General features: G+C 45.5%; 1 non-coding gene and 1 pseudogene across 1 annotated transcript; both read left to right on the top strand.

The window, feature by feature from the left end:
* The first annotated feature begins 9,873 nt into the window (after nt 1-9,873).
* On the top strand, nt 9,874-10,062 carry LOC145417249 (U2 spliceosomal RNA). The gene has a single exon (XR_013900464.1). It is a non-coding gene; the product is annotated as a U2 spliceosomal RNA (small nuclear RNA).
* Nucleotides 10,063-15,260: 5,198 nt separating this feature from the next.
* Nucleotides 15,261-15,365, top strand: LOC145417253 (U2 spliceosomal RNA; annotated as a pseudogene).
* The last annotated feature ends 8,137 nt before the right edge of the window (nt 15,366-23,502 follow it).

Below are 23,502 nucleotides of genomic sequence, written 5' to 3'. Positions count from 1 at the left end.
TGGCCAAACCACCTCCGTGTATTTCTTCTAACATTTTCTGTCACATCCACATCCACACAACAGTGCTTCTTCACTTCCATATGTGTTACTCTGTGTCTCCACGTAACTCACATGCTTCTTTCAAATAACTCATTCCCACTCCTCACACTCTTGTGACCTTCGAACAAGGTCCAAAACTTCACTTCCATACGATAGACTTGGTATCACAATACTGTCATGCAGTTTTTTTTTTTTTTTCTTTTTACTTCCATCCTCACTTGCCTGTTCCCTATCACTGCTTTCAAAGACCCAGCAACCTTTCTTTCCTGTTGTACCCTTTCAAGCACTTCAACCTCCAAACTTCCATCCATATTACGCTGCTCAAGTAGCCTAACGCACTCACATTTTTCATTTCTTCCTCATCAAGCCTCACTACACATTTAGAGATTTCACTTCTCTCAAAGACCATAACTTTACTCTTCCCTACAATCACACCTTATGACTCCGTTCCTTACACACACTACCAAACACATTCTCCAAGCCTTGCATACAGTTCTCCATCTTCTCTTAACAGTACAGCATCATCTGCAAACAATAGTACAGGGAGTTTGCAGACACTGGCCTCTCTTATTAGGGTCGCTTCAACATCCATTGTCCTTCGTCATATCTCATTTATAAGCCCATTCACATACAGACTGAACAACCATGGGGACATGACACATCCCTGTTTTAATCTAACATTCAGATAGAAACATTCACTCAGAGCACTATATACACGCGCTGCACCCATCGAATCCTCAGAAATAATCTTCACGGAATTCAACAACTTCCTATTTACTCCATATATCATTAATACTTTTCACATTCCTTGTCAATTCACGCTGTCATACTTTCTCCAAATCCATGAAGATCGTTGGCAACTTCTTTCCCTTTTGTTGAAACATTTCCACTACAGACTTAAGAATCATTATATGATCAACGCAGCCTATTCCATTCCTACAACCTCTATATCCTGTTATTTCCCTAACTTGATGAATAGCAATCGTACCATATACAGTACTTTTCCTATTACACTACGAAGACAAATGCTGCTATGATTGCCACACACTTCTTTTTCATCTATTCCTTTGTATAGGGGAATAATTATACATGACTTCTAATCCTCCAGGGACTCTACCTTCCTCCCAGATCAATCTGCACATCTTCCATATCCATTCAACTACTATCTCTTCCTCATGCTGCAGCATTCCACCACATACTTCATCATTTCCTGGGTCATTCCCCATCTTGACTTTCGTCATTGATTTCACACAAACACATAAACACACACACAAGTGTATATATATATATATATATATATATATATATATATATATATATATATATATATATATATATATATATATATATATATATATTGATATTTCACATAAATAATAATAATTTTCATCTTCATTACTTGTTACATTCATTTACATGAACCAAAAACATACTTAAAGAATAAACACTCTATATCAACATTTAGTGGTCTGGCAAATTACGTGGTTTTTTAACACATATTAAAACACAGAAGCTAAGACATGCTTTATATATTTTTTTCATTCTAACATTTCTGCTTTCGTTTTCTTCTCGATCATCTTTTGGTGCTTCAACACCACCTTCAGGAGGTATTGCTTGTCTTCTTCATTTGTACTAATTGAAGAGCTGAACTTCACACGCAGCGCAATCGAAAATTGCATCCAAGTCAGATGTCATTATGCTAGGAAATATTATAAAGAAAATTTAGTGAAAACGATGACTAGAGTTCACCTGGAACATACTAAGCTTTAAGTATGTAAAACGAAAAGGCAACAATATTCAAAAATGTCATTTTCAGTTATTTTATCTGTGTTGTAATTCATGAGAATAAATATTGTTAAATATTTTTAAATCCTATCTGCCGGGTGATGTCTATACACTTCACAATGTCGCTGCTATGGGGCCGCCCCGTGAAATCTACACACGCAAGTGTCTTCCCACCACTGTTTCCCCCGAACGCGATTTCATCTCACTGCCAGAAGGTCGAGAGGGAGTCCATCCCAAGCACACAAGTGACAATCCGTCTGTCTCACTCTCTTACTAGGTGTACAACGGTATCTTCACTTTCCTATTTGTTTGATTCAGTCTGCACTGCCTGTAGTTAATTGCATCATCCACCCCTGCCAAGTCTATTTCCACGGATACAAGAAAAGGGTTCAGTGACAGTGCCATAAGGCTAGTTTATCTAGTAGTGGAGAAGTTGTCACATTGAGAGCAAGGCCATAGTTGGCGTCACGGGCAGATGCACGAACACGTGCTGCTCTCACGCTGCTTTCGCGAAAAAAAAATAGTTCTTTTCCTTACGTTATTTTTCATCAATGCAAAGACCTAGAGATCTCGGGATACTGTACTTAACAAGTTGAAGAGTTGCTGAGTAAAATGATCATTATCTCGTTTCCCTCAGTTCAAAAGTTTCCAAGATGTTAAGGTTTTAAAACAAGCAATTTTCCAGCGTTCTTCCGGAAATTGCCCGTTGTGAGGTGACGATTGCATTAGTAGTAGCCCGGAGTGTGTGGGTTATAATAACTATTTTTCATCCTCACATGCTTTACTAGAGAATGTGTGTCTCAGATATCTTTATTATTATTTTTATTATTATGATTATGATGATGATGATGATGATGATGATGATGATGATGATCGTGATGATCATGACCGTTATATATCATTATTACCAGCTGCGATAGAGAAGCCGGTATTGTTTTCAGTTTGTCTGTGTGTGTTTCTCTGTGTCTGTTAGCACGATAACTTCGCAACAACTTAAGATAACATCACAGAATTTAACAGATGTGTAGTAGCAATGAAAGTCTTCTACGAGTTCGAAAGTGCTGAAAGTAGGCCAAGGTCTGTGTGTCTGTTACCATGATAACCCCGCTACCGCTCAAGATATCATCACAAAATTTTACAGGTGTGTAGTAGGGATGAAAACCTCACTTCGAAATTGGTGAGTGTAGGTCAAGGTCAAGGTCATATTCCGACCCGAGCTAGATGTGTATCGCCTCGCGGCTGCTGTGATTACCCCATTGGGAGCCCTCTAGTTTATTATTATTATTATTATTATTATTATTAATGTTGTTGTTGTTGTTATTATTAGTGTGTCGGAATACATTCCATTTTATTAGTTCCATTTAGGCTAAGTTTGGTTAGGTTGTGGTAAGCAGAATATTAGTAAGGTTGTAGTTTGATTTTGTCTTCTATATGAATGATTTGGTTGTCTTAGGTTCCAGCAGGTTAAAAATGAATTTATCACCAAAGAGATAATAATTACAGAAGCAGTGTACCATATACTATAAAGAAAAAAAATTACAGTACTTATTATTACTGTTGATGTATGTTGTGGATCTATATTTATCTACAGCATATTGTAATGTGAGAGAAAAAGAAAACAGTTTTTAATATTTCATATTCAGAATTTTTCTTTGAACATGTTGCGTTGAAACAAAAAATAATAACATACTGTCAGGCTAGTGCGGTGACTCGTGTGTTTTGATGTAATTCATATAATTAACAAGGAAGTCTGTGTCTTTACTTGTACTTGTATATCAAATAACATTAACAAAAAAAATGTGTTGATCTCCAGAAAGCAATAAAGCGCAAAAAATCGCCCTGCGAAACTCCAATGTCTTCAATCAATCCCTCTCCCATCGAAGATGAAAACCTAAATGTTTCAATAATAGTACCATTTATTATTACTACTGGCCTAAACGATTGATTCATATTCAAGTCACTATAGTATAATACAATGTCAAAACAACACGGTGTAAACATTTCTCATAAGGAATACTTGTGATTATTTGTGGGATAAACAAATCAGGAACTTTACATTTTCTAAGTACAGTGTGGTGATGGTGGGTTTTTCAGAGATCTGTATTATTGACAAGAAATATCTTTATATATACCCTGCATATCAAATAACATTTCTCCAAATCTGTGTGTGTGTTGAACACCAGAAAGCAATGAAATGTAATAGGTCGCCCTGTGAAACTCAGTGTTTTGAGTAAATCTCCCTCACCGGCTCCCATCACGGGCGGACACTCCAAGCGCACCCACATCACTCGCCCAGGCAGAGGAAGACATACACGCCACCTTCTCCTCCATCAAACATCTATGCTATAGATGATCACACCAGGGTACCGTACATCATTTTTAACAGAGAGGTAACATTCAAACTGTATGAAACAGTTCACAAAAAATATGGATGATTAAGTTCATGAGCTGATACTGCAGGAAAGAAGGATACGAAAGCCATGCCTAACGGGGCTTGTGTGTCCTTCTTGCTGGCAGTGATATGTGTCGGGAGTGACGCAGCCTGAGAAGTTACACTCAACAGACAACGCTGGTTGGGCATCGCTTCTCACTCACCCACTCACCCACTACCTTCCCACTCTTCCCCCCCCCTCACGCTCTCTACCTCCCCACCTTTCCCTTGTCACTACTTAAACACCCCTACCCGTTCCCTCACTGGTTCCACACCCTTCTTCCACCTACCCCCCTTCCCTCAACCTTCTCTCACCAGCCCTCATACCTCTCCACCTTTTCCCTACCAACCTTTACTAGATCCCCTAACTCGCTCTCTCCTTCCCCTAAATACTCCGACCATCTACTATCCACTCAATCCTCTCCCCTTTACCCCTCCTTCTTCCCCACCACCCCACATTGCCCTCACCACTACTCCTTTCCAGTATTACTCCCCTACATCCGTCACCCGCCACTCCCTCCTCCCAACACCTCGCCCTCCCTTCCCGCCTGTCCCCCGACCAACCTCTACGGCCTATCCACTGCTTGCCTCCCCCACTACCTCCCAGCTACATTCTTCTCCAACTCTTCCCCATACTTACAACCTCAGTCTCCCTCCTCTCCAATCTTGCCTCACTCTATCCATCATAAAACAATGGATCTCCCACATACTGCAGTACAACACACCCACAAAGGCACATCACCCACACCAAACACCCAAAAGAGGCCATGTACATTCACTTCCCACCCCTACCGAACACAAAGGCCCTGTCCTAAGAGGAAAGCCAGCAAGGCCCCTCCCCAAAACCGCACATCTGGGGTGATAACCAGAGAACTGACGGGCCACCCCTGCTTGCAAGCTGATGAGGCCCCACCCCCACAACGGAACCCTGGATTGTCTGACAGTGCACAACGAGGCAGCTCCGGTTGGCAAACTGGCGAGGCCTCCCCCTCACTTTGGGACACTGGGCTGTCTGCCGGAGTTAGAATTGATAGCTCCCGCTGGGCCTTTCCCCCACAAGGAAACTCTGGGGCATCCGCTGGTGGACGACAGGACACCACCCAACTGCAGGCTGGTGAGGCCTCCCCCCCACAAGGAAACCCTGGGGTATCGGCTGGTGGACGACAGGACAGCACCCACCTACAGGCTTGTGAGGCCTCCCCCCCACAAGGGAACCCTGGGGCATCTGCTGGTGGACGATGGGACAGCACCCGCCTGCAGGCTGGTGAGGCCTCCCCCCCATTGTGGGACACCTGGGGCATCTGCCAGCAGTAGACAGGACAGCTCCCACTGGCAAACTGGTGAGGCCTCCACCTAACATCTAGACCCTGGGGCATCTGCTGATGGATGCCACAGCCAATCCCGCTGGCAGGCTGATAGGACCTCCCCTCCACAACAGAAGAACAGAACATCTGCCATCAAGCACCTGGGTAATTCTCCTCATCTGACTAGTGACAGCAACTCCTCCCTCCCACAATTGGTGATCGATACATCAACCAGTGGGAGCTCAGACATTACCCATCAACTGCCTGGTGAGAGTTCTCCCCTCCAAGGAAGCCCTGTGGCATCGGCCAGTGGATACCAGGACTATACAGGGAGGCAACATGGAGAGGTCTCCCCTCCCCAAGGGACTCCTGAACACCAGAACCATCCCCACCGGCAGAATTGCGAGGTCACTCCACCGATAACACCCCAAGGACAATCGAACAGCTTCCTGGAAACCCCAATTGTCAGTCAGGAAGCCAACGACCTTGCCCAAACAGTTCACCAAAACACTGAACAGACCCGCCAACCAGAGAGGGCGTACAATGTCCTAAAAATATGGTTCCCCGCTCCAACAACATTCAAATGCACTGAGCATGACAATCAAGGGTGCAGGTGGTCAACAACAAGTCAAAAGTGGTCAAATGCCAGACAGTCCCTGATAAGGCATCTAAAAGAGCACCATGACATTCATACTCACAGTTACACGAATTGCTGTGCTGGATGTGGGGAAACTCTGGGACAGAGGCCAACAACCCACAACTCAAACTGCGAAGCCAGCCGGCGCATCAATGTGCAACAAGTGAGACACAGACACCAATGCCCCACTTGCCCAGAGTATTTTCCATCTAAGAAAGGACTACACAACCACCAGGAGACACACAAGCACCAAGAATGGCAGGGCAACAGAGACAGGCCACCCCCACTACCACCTGAAAGAGTATGTCGTCAAAGGAATGGCCAAAGTTCTCCCGCTCCTCCAGCCTCGCCTCCAGAAAAAGAACAAGCACGCCAAGAACCACAAGAACACACCCACCCAGAGAATGAAAGCAGTCCAGAGCAAGATGGCTACCTCCACCCAGCCCCCACGAATCTAGCAAACTCAGACAGATCTGACCAAGTCCTTGTTAGGAGTGAAACTCCTGAGTTCCTGAGACACCTTGCCAGGGACTAGGAGAATTTTGATGAAACCAGAAACTTACAACAAGACATATACCAAGGTGATCAACGACATTCACGAGAAAAAACCCCTCAAGTAGGGGAGGCCTTAAACCTGCAATCACAGTCAGCAACACCAGACACACAGTTGCAGGCCAGTGACACACCACCTTCATTGCCTATAACCATCTCTCAAGTTTCAGCCCACACAGCAGCAGGAGTAGTGGAAGAGGACAACAATGGAGCAGAAGAGAACCAGGACGAGGAGAATGATCCGGCAGAGGTGGAATGGTTACTGAGAAATTTTTATCCAATGGTAAAAGAACTCATCCGCACCCCTGACTGGGAAGCATTTGAGGGTCTCTTGGACACTATAACCCAGCAGGTTCAATCAGCATTTAACATCGACACCAACCACCAGTAATGAAAGAAAAACCCCACAGACGTCAGTGACTGCAAGACCATTCAACGAATATACAGAAACAACAGACGGAGGGCAGTCCGTCTGATAACGTCGGGCTCAGGGGAACAGTGTCAGATTCCAAAGGATGACATCAAACAACACTTCACTGAAAGAATGAAGGTTGCAGTCCAGCAGGTAGAAGCGGTCAATAACCTTCCTCCTCCGCCAGATAACCGACCCCAGGTTGATGTCAATTCACTTTCTGAAGCAGAGGTCGACCGTAGATTAGCAGCAGCCGAAAACACTTCACCTGCAAAAGATTGCATTTCCTACCGCCAGTGGAAAAAGGCTGACCCTGGATGCAGAGTTCTCACAGGTATCTTATAACATTTGCCTGGCAGCCAAAAAGATACCACAGGCTTGGAAGACATCATACTCCATCTTGATACCCAAGTCTGGTGACAAAAACAACATAGCAAACTGGAGAAACATCACACTGTGTAACACCCTGTACAAGTTATATACTGGATGCCTTGCAGCCCGTCTCAGAAACTGGTGCACTGACAATGACATTCTCAATCCAGGCCAGAAGTGTTCTCTCCCAGCCGATGGAGTGCTGGAGCACAACTACCTGCTCCAGTATTACCTTCACAGGGCCAGACGTGAACAGGAAAATCTGTGCATTGCCTTCCTTGATATCTCAGATGCCTTTGGATCAGTTTCCCACTCCTTAATAAAGGCATCTCTCAACCGACAAGCAGCCGGACCACATCTCGTTGCAATCGTCGAGGACCTGTTGACAGATTGCACCACACAATTTCGAACCGCTGAAGGGGACACTGAAGATATCCCAGTGCAACGAGGGGTAAGACAAGGGTGTCCAATCAGTGCTCTTCTCTTCAACATTGCCATTGAACCCATCCTACACACTATCACACAAGCAGGCCTACGTATGGATGCCGCACATCCCCACCCATGCCTGGCCCACGCTGATGACATCACCATCATTGCACGGAAAAAGGACACCCTCCAACACCTGCTTTCAGCAACCTGCAACATCTGTGCCTCCTTAGGTCTGTCCCTGAACCCAACCAAGTGCTCCACCCTGCACATAACAGGACACGCACCAAGGGGAACACGGGACACCACCTTCTTGATAAATGGTCAGCCAATTACTGCGAAAAGAGATAGTGAACCCTCAACTTTCTTGGGAAGACCTGTTGGATTCCATCTACTCCCTGACCTGTCATCAGTGGACCAACTAGTCGACCTCGGAACCACTATCCTGACCAGCAAACTGGCCCCATGGCAACGCATAGACGCCCTAAAATCCTTTGTTCCTACCCTCTGCCGTCTTTGCCATGCGGACATGGCAGCTCAGGAAAGCAGACTGGAAGCACCTTGATGATACACTGAGACCACTCATAAAGAAAACTTTGCACCTACAATCCCGGGCATCAAACGAGTATCTGTATGGTAGCAGCCGGGCAGGGTCCTGTGCAATCCCACTCGCCGCAGAAGACTCAGACATATTTCTGACTGACACGGCCTTCAAGCTGCTCACCTCTAAGGACCAAGCACTGGAACAGATCGCCTGGAAAGATGTGCAAAATATCGCAGCCCAAAGAACACGAGGAGAACCATCTGTACAAGATGCCTGTCTGTTCCTCTCCAAAGAAGAAATGGGCAACAGGGCATCTGACCATCAAACCCTGTGGTCACGTGCCCGTGACGCATCTGGTCGCCTCAACGTACAATGGTCAGTCGACGACGACAATGATCTCCGCATCCAAACTGAAGACCAGGTCCTCTGCAAACGTCACAGAAGGAAGATTGCCTCCACAATCTGCACCCAAAGGCGTCTCCATCGTGACGAAATTCTACATAGGAAACCTGACCAAGGGAAAGTGATGAAGGTCGTTGCACAAGAAAAGGCCTCATCTGCCTTCCTTCGGGATGGCAGCTTCACCACCTTTGCTGACTGGAGATTCATCCACCGCGCCAGTCTGAACCTCTTACCACTGAATGGAGCCCGCCGCCAGAGAGGAACCAACCTGCAGTGCAGAAGATGCCATCATCAGCAAGAGACCCTCCCTCACGTGGTCAACCACTGCATGAGACACGCAGCAGCCATGCAGCACCGCCACAATGCCCTTGTTACACGGGTAAAGAGGGCTGCAGAGGGCAGGAACTGGGAAGTGTTAAGGGAAAATCAACGTGTGCCTGGCACCAATGACACGGGCCGCCCTGACTTAGTGCTGAGAAAAGGCAGGGAAGTGATAATAGTGGACATCACCTGACCCTTTGAAAATGGGGAGGAAACCTTCCAGGAAGCCAGAAGAAGAAAAGGGAATAAATATGCAGATCTAGCAAGAGATCTGCGTATGAGTCATGAGAGAGTAAGTGTGGAAGCATTTGTTGTAGGACCCCTAGGGGGTTATGATCCCAGCAATGAACGCTTAATGCGAAGACTGGCTTCCAAGTCTTACCTGAAACTGTTTAGGAAACTCTGTGTTAGTTACGTCATAAGCTGGAGCAGGAAAATATATATTGAGCACCTTACTGGTGCTCAACAAGTTTAAACCTTTTTCACAATATGCTATCTCCACCAAGGGTCCTATGCATTCCTTAATTCATAAAGACAAGGCTGTAAATAAATATTCCCACAACATGGACATGTCAAAACATTTTCATATAAGTTCACCATAATATCATAATATCTCTGTAATGTTAAATGTTAATGCCATTTTCCTGTAAAGTGTTGTAAGGTTTTCTTCAATAAAAAATAAATCTGTTCTTATCAGCTTAGTATCTGATACGATCCCCATGTGGGATCAACGATATTAATCTGATTTTTTGACCATGGCAAAGTGCTAGGGGCTTCCTGCACCTTTGCCACGGACCGGCCCGGTATTGCAGTATTTCCGGGATCGGTCCACTCCCCCAGGGGAGAATAATTTATCATATAAACGTGTGAGTAAGAGGTGCCTTTCCCCACCTTCAGCACTTACAGACTACACAGATCTCCCCCCTCCCCCACACCAGTCTTGGGGCATTTGCCCTAAACAAACAGTGAGAGCAATACCCGTCCCCGAGCCCCTCCGGGACGGGGACAGTAAAACGGTGAAGGAATAGCTCACGATGTAGTACAGCCTACTGTACTTATTCTTTCACCTTCATCATTCACTAATAAAAACTTGCTTAAGTTGAAACGGTTTTTGCAGTGTGAGACATGTCTAGATGCATTAGTGAGCACTAACATCACTACTATTAATATCCTAGTCTTGCTGAAGAGGAAAGGTGCTCTGATTTCTCCCTTGGATGATGACATTGATGTATGAATGACATGTGAGCCGCCTTTCAAAGTACATGCTTCTCATTTGTGAAATCAGGGGAAAATCATTCCAAACTGACTTATAACGGTCCTAAGCAGTCAGTGTTGCACATTTACTTGCACAAGCCTAGAATCGCAGACCTTGACAATCACATGAAAGAATAAGGACCATTAGACAATCACATGGTTTTCGTGATTACAACTATTACTGTAAAATACATCCAAGTTAGATACCATACTGCTTGGAAACGATATACAGATAATTTAATTATAAGGGTAACTAGAAATCACTAGGATTATATTAAGCATGTAGTATTCTATCTATCTATGTACTACCAGACGCCTTAATCCCGTAAGGGGTGACCACAAACAAATCTCCTCCATGTCGCCCAGTCCCTCAACATTTCACTGACCTGACCTCAGCTGACAACACCTCTCCTTCTCATATACATCTCCACTCCATCCCTCCATCCCATCCTTTGCCACCCCTTCCCTCTCCCCCTATCCATCTCACTCGCATACGCTCTCCTCGTTCGTGTGTCACACTCTGTCCTTTCCACATGGCCAATCCACCTCCGTGTATTTCTTCTAACATTTTCTGTCACATCCACATCCACACAACAGTGCTTCTTCACTTCCATATGTGTTACTCTGTGTCTCCACGTAACTCCCATGCTTCTTTCAAATAACTCATTCCCACTCCTCACACTCTTGTGACTTCGAACAAGGTCCAAAACTTCACTTCCATACGATAGACGTGGTATCACAATACTGTCATGCAGTGAGTTTTTTTTTTTTCTTTTTACTTCCATCCTCACATGCCTGTTCCTTATCACTGCTCTCAAAGACCCAGCAACCTTTCTTTCCCGTTGTACCCTTTCAAGCACTTCAACCTCTAAACTTCCATCCTTATCACGCTGCTCAAGTAGCCTACTTAAACGCACTCACATTTTTCATTTCTTCCTCATCAAGCCTCACTACACATTTAGAGATTTCACTTCTCTCAAAGACCATAACTTTACTCTTCCCTACAATAACACCTTATGATTCCGTTCCTTACACACACTACCAAACACATTCTCCAAGCCTTGCATACAGTTCTCCATCTTTAATCTAACATTCAGATAGAAACATTCACTCAGAGCACTATACACACGCACTGCACACATCGAATCCTCAAAAATAATCTTCACGGAATTCAACAACTTCCCATTTACTCCATATATCATTAATACTTTTCACATTCCTTGTCTATCCACCCTGTCATACTTTCTCCAAATCCATGAAGACCGTTGGCAACTTCTTTCCCTTTTGTTGAAACATTTCCACTACAGACTTAAGAATGATTATCTGATCTACGAAGCGTATTCCATTCCTACAACCTTTATATTCTTCTCCAAGTAATTGCTCTGTTATTTGCCTAATTCGATGAATGGCTATCGTACCATATACAGTACTTTTCCACGACGAAGACAAATGCTGCTATGATTGCCACACACTTCTTTTTCACCTATTCCTTTGTATAGGGGAATAATTATACATGACTTCCAATCCTCCAGGGACTCTACCTTCCTCCCAGACCAATCTGCACATCTTCCATATCCATTCAACTACTATCTCTTCCTCATGCTTCAGCATTCCACCACATACTTCATCATTTGCTGGGTCATTCCCCGTCTTGGCTTTAATCATTGATTTCACACAAACACATAAACACACACACAAGTGTATATATGTACACTGTATATATATATATATATATATATATATATATATATATATATATAGATAGATAGATAGATAGATAGATAGATATGGATGTTTCACATAAATAATAATAATATTCATCTTCATTACTTGTTACATTCATTTACTTGAACCAAAAACATACATAAAGAATAAACACTCTATCTCAACATTTAGTGGTCTGCCAAATTACGTGGTTTTTTAACACATATTAAAACTCAGAAGCTAAGACATGCTTTATATATTTTTTTCATTCTAACATTTCTGCTTTCGTTTTCTTCTCGATCATCTTTTGGTGCTTCAACACCACCTTCAGGAGGTATTGCTTGTCTTCTTCATTTGTACTAATTGAAGAGCTGAACTTCACACGCAACACAATCGAAAATTGCATCCAAGTCAGATTCCATTATGCTAGGAAATATTATAAAGAAAATTTACTGAAAACAATGACTAGAAGTCGCCAGGAACATACTAAGCTTGAAGTATGTAAAACGAAAAGGAAACCATATTCAAAAATATCATTTTCAGTTATTTTATCTGTGTTGTAATTCATGAGAATAAATGTTCTTAAATATTTTTAAATCCTATCTGCCGGGTGATGTCTATACACTTCACAATGTGGCTCCTATGGGGCCGCCCCGTGACATCTACACACGCAAGTGTCTTCCCACCACTGTTTGTCCCGGACGCGGTTTCAACGCACGCCAGAAGGTCGAGAGGGAGTCCCTCCAAAGCACACAAGTGACAATCCGTCTGTCCCACGCTCTTACCAGGTGTACAACGGTATCTTCACTTTCCTATTTGTCTGATTCAGTCTGCACTGCCTGTAGTTAGTTAATTGCATCATCCACCCCTGCCAAGTCTATTTCCACGGATACAAGAAAAGGGTTCAGTGACAGTGTCATAAGGCTAGTTTATCTAGTAGTGGAGAAGTTGTCACATTGAGAGCAAGGCCATAGTTGGCGCCACGGGCAGATGCACGAACACATGCTGCTCTCACGCTGCTGTCGCGACAAAAATTAGTTCTTTTCCTTACGTTATTTTTCATCAATGCAAAGACTTAGAGATCTCGGGATACTTTACTTAACAAGTTGAAGAGTTGCTGAGTAAAATGTTCATTTTCTCGTTTCCCTCAGTTCAAAAGTTTCCAAGATGTTAAGGTTTTAAAACAAGCAATTTTCAAGCGTTCTTCCGGAAATTGCCCGTTGTGAGGTGACGGTTGCATTAGTAGTAGCCCGGAGTGTGTGGGTCATAATAACTATTTTTCATCCTCACATGCTTTACTAGAAATGCGTATCTCAGATATCTTTATTATTATTTTTATTATTATGATTATGATAATGATGATGATGATCGTGATGATCATGACCGTTATATATCATTATTACCAGCTGCGATAGAGAAGCCGGTATTGTTTTCAGTTTGTCTGTGTGTGTTTCTCTGTGTCCGTTAGCACGATAACTTCGCAACAACTTACGATAACATCACAGAATTTAACAGATGTGTAGTAGCAATGAAAGTCTTCTACGAGTTCGAAAGTGCTGAAAGTAGGCAAAGGTCTGTGTGTCTGTTACCATGATACCCCGCTACCGCTCAAGATATCATCACAAAATTTTACAGGTGTGTAGTAGGGATGAAAACCTCACTTCGAAATTGGTGAGTGTAGGTCAAGGTCAAGGTCATATTCCGACCCGAGCTAGATGTGTATCGCCTAGCGGCTGCTGTGATTACCCCCTTGGGGAGCCCTCTAGTTTATTATTATTATTATTATTATTAATGTTGTTGTTGTTGTTATTATTAGTGTGTCGGAATACATTCCATTTTATTAGTTCCATTTAGCCTAAGTTTGGTTAGGTTGTGGTAAGCAGAATATTAGTAAGGTTGTATTTTGATTTAGTCTTCTATATGAATGATTTAGTTGTCTCAGGTTCCAGCAGGTTAAAAATGAATTTATCACCAAAGAGATAATAATTACAGAAGCAGTGTACCATATACTATAGAGAAAAAAAATTACAGTACTTATTATTACTGTTGATGTATGTTGTGGATCTATATTTATCTACAGCATATTGTAATGTGAGAGAAAAAGAAAACAGGTTTTAATATTTCATATTCAGAATTTTTCTTTGAACATGTTGCGTAGAAACAAAAAATAATAACATATTGTCAGCCTAGTGAGGTGATTCGTGTGTTTTGATGTAATTTATATCATTAACAAGGATGTCTGTGTCTTTACTTGTACCTTCCATATCAAATAACATTAACAAAAAAAAAAAAAAAAGGTGTTGATCTCCAGAAAGCAATAAAGCGCAAAAAATCGCCCTGCGAAACTCCAATGTCTTCAGTCAATCCCTCTCCCATCGCAGATGAAAACCTAAATGTTTCAATAATAGTACCATTTATTATTACTACTGGCCTAAACGATTGATTCATATTCAAGTCACTATAGTATAATACAATGTCAAAACAACACGGTGTAAACATTTCTCGTAAGGAATACTTGTGATTATTTGTGGGATAAACAAATCAGGAACTTTACATTTTCTAAGTATAGTGTGGTGATGGTGGGTTTTTCAGAGATCTGTATTATTGACAAGAAATATCTTTATATATACCCTTCATATCAAATAACATTTTTGCAAATCTGTGTGTGTGTTGAACAACAGAAAGCAATTAAATGTAATAGGTCGCCCTGTGAAACTCAGTGTTTTGAGTAAATCTCCCTCCCCGCCTCCCCTCACGGGCGGACACTCCAAGCGCACCCACATCACTCGCCCAGGCAAAGGAAGACATACACGCCACCTTCTTCTCCATCAAACGTCTATGCAATAGATGATCACACCAGGGTACCGTACATCATTTTTAACAGAGAGGTAACATTCATACTGTATGAAACAGTTCACAAAAAATATAGATGATTAAGTTCATGAGCTGACACTGCAGTAAAGAAGGATACGAAAGCCATGCCTAACGGGGCTTGTGTGTCCTTCTTGCTGGCAGAGATATATTTCGGGAGTGACGCAGCCTGAGAAGCTACACTCAACAGACAACGCTGATTGGGCTTCGCTTCTCGGCCTTTTGGCTAAGATCAAAGTGTAGTATCTGTTCTTATCAGCTTAATTGTGGTCTGATATGTAAACTACACTAATGCGATCGTGTGAGCTTACAACAATATGTAAGGTGCCCTTAAAGAAAAAGCAGGCGCGGCGGCGCGCGAGTGAAGGAAGGAAAGGCAGAAAACGGCGTCAACCGAAGTCACTCGAGGGCATACTAGTGAAGAAATCAGTGATCAGTGAAACCGAACATCACACAAACTTACAAGCCAGTGACCAAGAAACAGTCAAGCTCCCAAACTGCCTCCACAGCAGCTTGACCTTCCTAGCGCGCGCCTCCGTAGCCTCTCTTAGGTGCATTTAGAGAACTAAGCCACCGAAGTTGTGATACGACAGTATTTACCATGTCCTGCAACCACATCACCAGCGTGTCCTACAAAGAAACGAAATCTTCTGCCCCTTTCAACACCGACTGCGATAGTAAACACACACCAACATACGGGGGGAGTGAAACAGTGAGTGCTGAACCTGTTCAATATAAGCTATTCAGTTCACGTGTGACCAGAATATTCATTCTAAACCACAAAGTGCATCCACTAAATTAAAACATTCCCAGCAAGTGACTCCGCCCCTTCACTGACGAACAGTTCACAGTGAAAGAGTGGTAACGAAAACATTCCACCTATTTCTACATTCGGTGAAATCACACAAAACATTAAATCCTAAGGTAATTGTACAAACGTCTTGCGGCGAGGAGTGTTGGCATTTAAAACTCTAGATGTGAAAGAGTGGATTAATGGTGCAGTGTAAATCAGTGATCCATTATAACACAAAACCAGAAGAAATACCAACAAGGAATAAGTAAAACCTGTAATTGTGCGATCTATCACATCCACGAATGCCACTCTCTTATACCACACTCCCATACACCCCATCCACATCCCCCACACCCCAGCTACCACAACTGCCTCACAACCAGATCTGCAAGAATTGACCAACAGTGTAGTGAAAAACTGTGACCCATTTTAGCACACACCATGCAAGATTGTCAGTAATGAGAACAATTAACAAGTGAAGCTTATAACAGTGCCACCTACCACACCCACAAGTGCCATTCATCCCCACAATACTCACCACATACCTCATACCCGAGAAGCCTCACAGTGCCTTCTCACTCAACACCAGCGTCATGCAACCCTGACCACACTAAGCACCAACCCAGGTAATAAATCCCTCACGTACAAACTCGCTTTCCCTCAAATACCATTCCCCAACCCTCACTCCCCCACCATTACCCTTCTTCCCCACCCATAACTTACCCACCGAACACTCTCCTTTACCCTCCTTTTCTTCACTTTCCGTCTACCAACACCGATCCCAAAACTCCCTATCCCAACAGCACCCTAATCCCCTCCTTCACCTCCCCCACCACCACCCCTCTTCTCACACCACATTTCCCCTCACCACCCACCCTCCCACAACTCACTCCCCCAACAGGACCCTTCTTCCCACTTTTCCTCACTTCCCCATCACCACACTCCTTCTCAACCCCTTATTCCTCATCCCACTTTCCAATCTTCGCTTCCCGATCATCATCATCCCCTATACCTCCTCCTTTCCCTAAGCCGTATCAGCTCCCCATTTCCCCTACATTCACAACCTCCCCAACCGAACCCCCACCCCTCAGGATCTATCCCCGAGCCCTTTTCCCCCTTACCGTTACTACCTCACCACCCCCCTTCAGCCACCCTCGCTACCCCCATTTCTTCCCCACCCTCACTGCCCCTACTCATGTCCCCAACCCTCACTGACTCTCTTCCCCTCACCCGAATTACGTCCCCACCCTCCTCCAACCGTGATCATCCTTCCACCTACCCAAACCATCGCATCCCTCCCCACTCACCCACTACCTTCCCACTCTTCCTCCCCCACCACCAAGCTCTCTACCTCCCCACCTTTCCCTTGTCACTACTTAAACATCCCTACCCGTTCCCTCACTAGTTCCACACCCTTCTTCCACCTACCCCCCTTCCCTCAACCTTCTCTCACCAGCCCTCATACCTCTCCACCTTTTCCCCTCTCACCTTTACTAGATCCCCTAACTCGCTCTCTCCTTCCCCTAAATACTCCGACCATCTACTATCCACTCAATCCTCTCCCCTTCACCTTTCCTTCTTCTTCCCCACCTTGCCCTCGCCACTACTCCTTTCCAGTTTTACTCCCCTACATCCGTCACCCGCCACTCCCTCCTCCCAACACCTCGCCCTCCCTTCCCGCATGTCCCCCGACCAACCCCTACGTCCTATCCACTGCTTGCCTCCCCCACTACCTCCCAGCTACATTCTTCTGCAACTCTTCCCCATACTTACAACCTCAGTCTCCCTCCTCTCCAATCTTGCCTCACTCTATCCATCATAAAACAATGGATCTCCCACATACTGCAGTACAACACACCCACAAAGGCACATCACCCACACCAAACACCCAAAAGAGGTCATATACATTCACTTCCCACCCCTACGGAACACAAAGGCCCTGTCCTAAGAGGAAAGCCAGCAAGGCCCCCCCCCAAAACCGCACATCTTGGGTGATAACCAGAGAACTGACGGGCCACCCCTGCTTGCAACCTGATGAGGCCCCACCCCCACAACGGAACCCTGGATTGTCTGACAGTGCACAACGAGACAGCTCCGGTTGGCAAACTGGCGAGGCCTCCCCTCACTTTGGGACACTGAGCTGTCTGCTGGAGTTAGAATTGACAGCTCCGGCTGGGCCTTTCCCCCACAAGGAAACTCTGGGGCATCTGCTGGTGGACAACAGGACACCACCCACCTGCAGGCTGGTGAGGCCTCCCCCCCGCAAGGAAATCCTGGGGCATCTGCTGGTGAACGACTGGACAGCATCCATCTGCAGGCTGGTGAGGCCTCCCCACCACAAGGAAACCCCGGGGTATCTGCTGGTGGACGACAGGACAGCACCCACCGGCAGGCTGGTGAGGCCTCCCCCCCACAAGGGAACCCTGGAGCTTCTGCTGGTGGACGATGGGACAGCACCCACCTGCAGGCTGGTGAGGCCTACCCCCCATTGTGGGACCCTGGGGCATCTGCCAGCAGTCGACAGGACAGCTCCCACTGGCAAACTGGTGAGGCCTCCACCCAACAACTAGACCCTGGGGCATCTGCTGATGGATGCCACAGCCAATCCCGCTGGCAGGCTGATAGGACCTCCCCTCCACAACAGAAGAACAGAACATCTGCCATCAAGCACCTGGGTAATTCTCCTCATCTGGCTAGTGACAGCAACTCCTCTCTCCCACAATTGGTGATCGATACATCAACCAGTGAGCGCTCAGACATTACCCATCAACTGCCTGGTGAGAGTTCTCCCCTCCAAGGAAGCCCTGTGGCATCGGCCAGGGGAAACCAGGACTATACAGGGAGGCAACATGGAGAGGTCTCCCCTCCCCAAGGGACTCCTGAACACCAGAACCATCCCCACCGGCAGAATGGCGAGGTCACTCCACCGATCAAACCCCAAGGAGAATCAAACAGTTTCCTGGAAACCCCAATTGTCAGGCAGGAAGCCAACGACCTTGCCCAAACAGTTCACCAAAACACTGAACAGACCCGCCAGCCAGAGAGGGTGTACAATGTCCTAAAAATTTGGTTCCCTGCTCCAACAACATTCATATGCACTGAGCATGACAATCAAGGGTGCAGGTGGTCAACAACAAGTCAAAAGTGGTCAAATGCCAGACAGTCCCTGATAAGGCATCTAAAAGAGCACCATGACATTCATACTCACAGTTACACGAATTGCTGTGCTGGATGTGGGGAAACTCTGGGACAGAGGCCAACAACCCACAACTCTAACTGCGAAGCCAGCCGGCGCATCATTGTGCAACAAGTGAGACACAGACACCAATGCCCCACTTGCCCAGAGTCTTTTCCATCTAAGAAAGGACTACACAACCACCAGGAGAAACACAAGCGCCAAGAATGGCAGGGCAACAGAGACAGGCCACCCCCACTACCACCTGAAAGAGTATGTCGTCAAAGGAATGGCCAAAGTTCTCCCGCTCCTCCAGCCTCGCCTCCAGAAAATGAACAAGCATGCCAAGAACCACAAGAACACACCCACCCAGAGAATGAAAGCAGTCCAGAGCAAGATGGCTACCTCCACCCAGCCCCCACGAATCTAGCAAACTCAGACAGATCTGACCAAGTCCTTGTTAGGAGTGAAACTCCTGAGTTCCTGAGACACCTTGCCAGGGACTGGGAGAATTTTGATGAAACCAGAAACTTACAACAAGACATATACCAAGGTGATCAACGACATTCACGAGAAAACACCCTCAAGTAGGGGAGGCCTTAATCCTGCAATCACAGTCAGCAACACCAGACACACAGTTGCAGGCCAGTGACACACCACCTTCACTGCCTATAACCACCTCTCAAGTTTCAGCCCACACAGCAGCAGGAGTAGTGGAAGAGGACAACAATGGAGCAGAAGAGAACCAGGACGAGGAGAATGATCCGGCAGAGGCGGAATGGTTACTGAGAAATTTTTATCCAATGGTAAAAGAACTCATCCTCACCCCTGACTGGGAAGCATTTGAGGGTCTCTTGGACACTATAACCCAGCAGGTTCAATCAGCATTTAACATCGACACCAACCACCAGCAACGAAAGAAAAAGCCCACAGACGTCAGTGACTGCAAGACCATTCAACGAATATACTGTACAGAAACAACAGACGGAGGGCAGTCCGTCTGATAACGTCGGGCTCAGGGGAACAGTGTCAGATTCCAAAGGATGACATCAAACAACACTTCACTGAAAGAATGAAGGTTGCAGTCCAGCAGGTAGAAGCGGTCAATAACCTTCCACCTCCGCCAGATAACCGACCCCAGGTTGATGTCAATTCATTTTCTGAAGCAGAGGTCGACCGTAGATTAGCAGCAGCCGAAAACACATCACCTGGAAAAGATGGCATTTCCTACCGCCAGTGGAAAAAGGCTGACCCAGGATGCAGAGTTCTCACAGGTATCTTTAACATTTGCCTGGCAGCCAAAAAGATACCACAGGCTTGGAAGACATCATACTCCATCTTGATACCCAAGTCTGGTGACAAAAACAACATAGCAAACTGGAGAAACATCACACTGTGTAACACCCTGTACAAGTTATATACTGGATGCCTTGCAGCCCGTCTCAGAAACTGGTGCACTGACAATGACATTCTCAATCCAGGCCAAAAGTGTTCTCTCCCAGCCGATGGAGTGCTGGAGCACAACTACCTGCTCCAGTATTACCTTGACAGGGCCAGACGTGAACAGGAAGATCTGTGCATTGCCTTCCTTGATATCTCAGATGCCTTTGGATCAGTTTCCCACTCCTTAATAAAGGCATCTCTCAGCCGACTAGGAGCCGGACCACATCTCGTTGCAATCGTCGAGGACCTGTTGACAGATTGCACCACACAATTTCGAACCGCTGAAGGGGACACTGAAGATATCCCAGTGCAACGAGGGGTAAGACAAGGGTGTCCAATCAGTGCTCTTCTCTTCAACATTGCCATTGAACCCATCCTACACACTATCACACAAGCAGGCCTACGTATGGATGCCGCACATCCCCACCCATGCCTGGCCTACGCTGATGACATCACCATCATTGCACGGAAAAAGGACACCCTCCAACACCTGCTTTCAGCAACCTGCAACATCTGTGCCTCCTTAGGTCTGTCCCTGAACCCAACCAAGTGCTCCACCTTGCACATAACAGGACACGCACCAAGGGGAACAAGGGACACCACCTTCTTGATAAATGGTCAGCAAATTACTGCAAAAAGAGATGGTGAACCCACAACTTTCTTGGGAAGACCTGTTGGATTCCATCTACTCCCTGACCTGTCATCAGTGGACCAACTAGTCGACCTCGGAACCACTATCCTGACCAGCAAACTGGCCCCATGGCAACGCATAGACGCCCTAAAATCCTTTGTTCTACCCTCTGCCGTCTTTGCCATGCGGACATGGCAGCTCAGGAAGGCTGACTGGAAGCACCTTGATGATACACTGAGACCACTCATAAAGAAAACTTTGTACCTACAATCCCGGGCATCAAACGAGTATCTGTATGGTAGCAGCCGGGCAGGGTCCTGTGCAATCCCACTCGCAGCAGAAGACTCAGACATATTTCTGATTGACACGGCCTTCAAGCTGCTCACCTCTAAGGACCAAGCACTGGAACAAATCGCCTGGAAAGATGTGCAAAATATCGCAGCCCAAAGAACACGAGGGGAACCATCCATACAAGATGCCTGTCTGTTCCTCTCCAAAGAAGAAATGGGCAACAGGGCATCTGACCATCAAACCCTGTGGTCACGTGCCCGTGACGCATCTGGTCGCCTCAACGTACAATGGTCAGTCGACGACGACAATGATCTCCGCATCCAAACTGAAGACCAGGCCCTCTGCAAACGTCACAGAAGGAAGATTGCCTCCACAATCCGCACCCAAAGGCGTCTCCATCGTGACGAAATGCTACATAGGAAACCTGACCAAGGGAAAGTGATGAAGGTCATTGCACAAGAAAAGGCCTCATCTGCCTTCCTTCGGGATGGCAGCTTCACCACCTTTGCTGACTGGAGATTCATCCACCGCGCCCGTCTGAACCTCTTACCACTGAATGGAGCCCGCCGCCAGAGAGGAACCAACCCACAGTGCAGAAGATGCCATCATCAGCAAGAGACCCTCCCTCACGTGGTCAACCACTGCATGAGACATGCAGCAGCCATGCAGCACCGCCACAATGCCCTTGTTACACGGGTAAAGAGGGCTGCAGAGGGCAGGAACTGGGAAGTGTTAAGGGAAAATCAACGTGTGCCTGGCACCAATGACACGGGCCGCCCTGACTTAGTGCTGAGAAAAGGCGGGGAAGTGATAATAGTGGACATCACCTGCCCCTTTGAAAATGGGGAGGAAGCCTTCCAGGAGGCCAGAAGAAGAAAAGAGAATAAATATGCAGATCTAGCAAGAGATCTGCGAATGAGTCATGAGAGAGTAAGTGTGGAAGCATTTGTTGTAGGACCCCTAGGGGGTTATGATCCCAGCAATGAACGCTTAATGCGAAGACTGGCTTCCAAGTCTTACCTGAAACTGTTTAGGAAACTCTGTGTTAGTGACGTCATAAGCTGGAGCAGGAAAATATATATTGAGCACCTTACTGGCGCTCAACAAGTTTAAACCTTTTTCAAAACATGCTGTCCCCACCAAGGGTCCTATGTATTTCTTAATTCATAAAGACAAGGCTGTAAATAAATATTCCCACAACATGGACATGTCAAAACATTTTCATATAAGTTCACCATAATATCATATCTCTGTAATGTTAAATGTTAATGCCATTTTCCTGTAAAGTGTTGTAAGATTTTCTTCAATAAAAAATAAATCTGTTCTTATCAGCTTAATTGTGGTCTGATATGTAAACTACACTAATGCGATCGTGTGAGCTTACAACAATATGTAAGGTGCCCTGAAAGAATAAGCAGGCGCGGCGGCGCGCGAGTGAAGGAAGGAAAGGCAGAAAACGGCGTCATCCGAAGTCACTCGAGGGCATACTAGTGAAGAAATCAGCGATCAGTGAAACCGAACATCACACAAACTTACAAGCCAGTGACCAAGAAACAGTCAAGCTCCCAAACTGCCTCCACAGCAGCTTGACCTTCCTAGCGCGCGCCTCCGTAGCCTCTCTTAGGTGCATTTAGAGAACTAAGCCACCGAAGTTGTGATACGACAGTATTTACCATGTCCTGCAACCACATCACCAGCGTGTCCTACAAAGAAACGAAATCTTCTGCCCCTTTCAACACCGACTGCGATAGTAAACACACACCAACATACGGGGGGAGTGAAACAGTGAGTGCTGAACCTGTTCAATATAAGCTATTCAGTTCACGTTTGACCAGAATATTCATTCTAAACCACAAAGTGCATCCACTAAATTAAAACATTCCCAGCAAGTGACTCCGCCCCTTCACTGACGAACAGTTCACAGTGAAAGAGTGGTAACGAAAACATTCCACCTATTTCTACATTCGGTGAAATCACACAAAACATTAAATCCTAAGGTAATTGTACAAACGTCTTGCGGCGAGGAGTGTTGGCATTTAAAACTCTAGATGTGAAAGAGTGGATTAATGGTGCAGTGTAAATCAGTGATCCATTATAACACAAAACCAGAAGAAA

Source organism: Coenobita brevimanus, chromosome 109 (genome assembly GCF_032717465.1).
Source record: "Coenobita brevimanus isolate Jiangsu-jjx chromosome 109, ASM3271746v2, whole genome shotgun sequence".
NCBI classification, from domain to species: Eukaryota; Metazoa; Arthropoda; class Malacostraca; order Decapoda; family Coenobitidae; genus Coenobita; species Coenobita brevimanus.
The sequence above is the reverse complement of the archived record's forward strand: the minus strand, read 5'-3'. Positions and strand labels throughout refer to the sequence as shown.